Genomic DNA, 3,919 nt, shown 5'->3' on the forward strand with positions numbered 1-3,919 from the left:
TGTTAATGTTAACAACATCAGCATTACGTGACTACATGTATGTAGTTTGTATTAGTGTGTAGATTTCAATTTCTGTACAGTCTAATCTCTAATTGTCATACCATTTGAATTTCATATTAAGAAATTCTTTTAACCCAAAAAGCAAATTATTCTGTACATTATTATGTACTTGCTCAAATATTGATTTCGGATCATTTTTAACTAAAAACGTTACGGACTGCAGCTTAATCGAAACTGTGGACCTGCAAATCATACTTTGTGTGAAAAGGAATAAAAGTTGTGGGAGTTTTACTTCCTCTAGTGTTAATTTCAACTGGAAACTGCAGCGATTTGTACGTAAGTAAGTTTTTTTAGTTTTGCAGAAATGTAGGTAGAGGCACGCATTTCCAATGAGCCTATGTTGCGATTGTGTTTATGGGGTGCACTGTAACATGTGCTCATGCTTTGTTTTTAAAAAATCACATTATTTTTCACATATTTTACCTTTATTCAACACAGCTTTTCCATTCTTCTAAAAATGGTCTGTTGACTTCCTGGTTCCTCCCTCAGAAATCCGCAATGGGCTCAGATTGGTTATATGGCTCAGTGTGTTGCAATTCGCTAACCGCCTAGTGCACGTTGTTCGGAAACATCATGCTTCTTGCTATAATGGGTAGTTGCATACAGTCCTGGTGTATTGTAAACAATGGTATTGCCTTATCAATTTGAGCCCGTGTTAGACTCAGAGAATATTATTGAAGAGGATCGAGCAGAACCTATGCAAGCACGACTCTTACAGGGCGTTTCAGAATGGTATGTTTTTGTTGTAGTTGTCTCATAATTTTTAGATACGCTGTTATTTGTAAATGCTACTGCTGTTTATGTTATCTGTTGATATACAGTTTTATCCATATTAAAGCTTTATTCATACATACTACAACATAAAATGAATGATAGAAACTATTTATGGAAAACACATCAACAAAGAATAAAACATACTTATAGGTTGTGGCCCATAAACAATAGCTTCTGCTTTTATAGTTTGAACTGCTCCAACTTTGAGGACAAGCTTTTGTTCGAACCCGGCATTGATATTACGTAGATTGAGGAAGCTGTCCTCGGTCAAATATGCACCACAGAGAGCTATATTTAGATTATAATTGTCAGGAACAGAGTTAAAAATACATTTTAACCATTGCTCCCTAAGTCAAGCGTCCCTAGGAAGGCTGAACAAAGAGGCCCTGCAGTCTGGGTGAAAATAACAGCGTTTTGATGGCATGTCAACAACACTGTACTACAACAACCCTTTCTCTTCTCTAAAGTAGCCCAACATGGCCCCACCCCCTTTGTTGTGTATTCTCAGGGACAACGTTTATGTAAATTTCAGGGTTTGTGATGTCACTAATCCAGGAAGTAGCTCATTGTAGTCCCTACCAGTCCCTACGTTTGTTGTAGGCCTTAAAAAGCAGATTCTCCCTTTGCATTGAACTTTGAGTTGTAATTTTGCAGATGTTGTTTATGCTCAAACAGCCACATTACACACTAACTAAAGTTAAAAAGATGAAATCGTAATTTAGTGCCCTTTAAAAACCAAGGTTCAGAGCGCAGTGCAGGTTTAATACTGCAAGAGCGCTGCTAACCCAGGGTTTCATAACCCATGTACCCATGGTTAAAAGTAGGGTGATCATAGGGGCCATTTTTACGGGACGCACCCTTGCCAGGATTTCTATATTGCCTAAAATATCCAGGTTTTGGCTGTTAGCACTGTGCAGATCGATCTTTTCATGGCATTATTTCACGAGAGCTATAGAGAGCAGAGCAGACGGCTCCTTATGCTTTTAAATCACTCTCGCGGTACATTGGTGTCATACAACAATCGGTGCGCAGCTTCAGGTCGAACGAACAAACACGTGTGCGTATTTGCATCGCTTTGATCGTTCTCACTTTCTCACGCACGACGTGCCATGATTGGTCAAGTATGTACAATACCTGCATATTATTGGTCAAACTACTTTGGATGTTTTAGGCAATATAAAAATCATGGCAAGGATGTGTCCCGTATAAATGGCACATATGGCCACCCTAGTTAAAAGCCAGATTTAGAAAGACGACAAACCAGGGTTTAGCGCAGTGTGAAAAGCCCTCATATGACCTTTGAACTATATTTCAGTTTTGAATATGTAAGTGCACAAATAACACAATGGGTCAGTTCTCAGAAAGCTACTGTATGACTTTAGAGTACTCGTAATGTTAAATTTGTTTATCAGATCACTTGATTATCAGATCGTTGCAACTCTCTATATTTATATACACACATCTGCATTTCTCATTCACCATTGGCTTTACAGCAACCTGAATCTATTTGTGTCAGCTGTATAACTCAGTGATGTGTGTTTCTCTGATGTTTTTTTTTCTTCCAAATGGATTTGTATCGATTTGAACTTTGCCATTATCATCAACATTTGTTTATGTTTGTCTGCATGCAGTGATATACATGACTCTTAAGACATTTAACCACTGCATGTCACATGGCACTTGACTCGCAATCCATATAAAGGTAGGATGAGTCAGCAAGGGGTTGTGATGTCAATGGTTCTCAATATAAAGGAGCTTCTGTTCTAGGAACTGGTATTCCATCACAATTGTCTTTGAAAAAATCAATTTCCTACTGCTTGTCCAAGCACTAAATATAAAAATCTGCAGGGATAAGGGGATTGTGGTAACCTACTACAAAATGTACAAGTTCATTCTCAGAAAGACCTTTTTTTTTTAATTCTCACAATGATTTTCAAAATACCTGCAAAAAATCAATACAGAAAATTCCTTCATATTAATACATTGCACCATATTTTTAATGCCAAATCATCAATTGCATTCTATTTTTTTTTATATGACAAACTTTAATTTGATTAGTAAAATATCAAGATGTCCAACATAAAAAAAAGTGAAATCACTGCGCTGAACCAACACTTAGGGTGCGTAGATCAGTAAAAATCATAATGACTTAAAATGTAAAAAGCAGGATCTGCTCTCACTTGTATACTTAATGATTTTTGGATTTTTTAATCCATTTGATCCATTTGTGCTTTTTGTAAAATAAAAAAAATAAAAAAAATCCAAAAATCATTAAGTATGCAAGTGAGTGTGAATCCTGCTTTTTACATTTTAAGTCATTATGAGTTTTACTTATCTACGCATTTGAAATGTAAAGCTCATTTGAAATTTAAGATGAAAATCAAATGAAAAAGTTTATTCCCTCATATTTTGTGCACTTTTCAACAGTGAAATGGTTAAGCCTGGTTTTTGTTTAGATTTTTGTTATTGTTTTATAATTTATTTGAAGTTGAAGTTTCTAAAGCTATGCATATCTGAATACTTTTATGTGTTATGCTGTCAATACATCCGTATGTTTACGTTTTAGCGTATATCCAAACAGCTTTGCTGATTCAGACAAGCAACATGATTGTGAGTGCGATATTGCTTTTACACAATAGCTCAATAAAGAAGTTAAAATTGATTTGGCAACAGTTGCTTTGTCTGTTTTGTCCCACCAATGAAAATAGTTCAAAACAAAGTTAATGGGTGAATCAATGCATTTGAACGAATCAGTTCTGAATGATTTAGTGACTCATAAAGATAGTCTTTTGTCGCCACCTACTGGCGTAACGATCAATAGGATTTTTTGGAACTATAGCCTAGAAAACCTTTGAAGTATTAGGTATTTAGAGATCAATAAATTTTACTTTACCATAATTGAATTCAGGAGAAAACTTGGACGTTTTTTTTAAACCTTTGATGTTGCAGTGATTAAGTGACATCTGAGGGAGTTGTGGTGTCCTAATGGTTAAATACCTGAATTGGCACTCCAAACAGGTAGTAGGTTTATTTCTGGACATGGGCACAAATATGGCTTGCGTCAACATTTTCACAGCTTTCAGCT

The sequence above is a fragment of the Sinocyclocheilus anshuiensis genome, unplaced genomic scaffold (genome assembly GCF_001515605.1).
Source record: "Sinocyclocheilus anshuiensis isolate Anshui unplaced genomic scaffold, SAMN03320099.WGS_v1.1 scaffold11, whole genome shotgun sequence".
NCBI lineage: Eukaryota > Metazoa > Chordata > Actinopteri > Cypriniformes > Cyprinidae > Sinocyclocheilus > Sinocyclocheilus anshuiensis.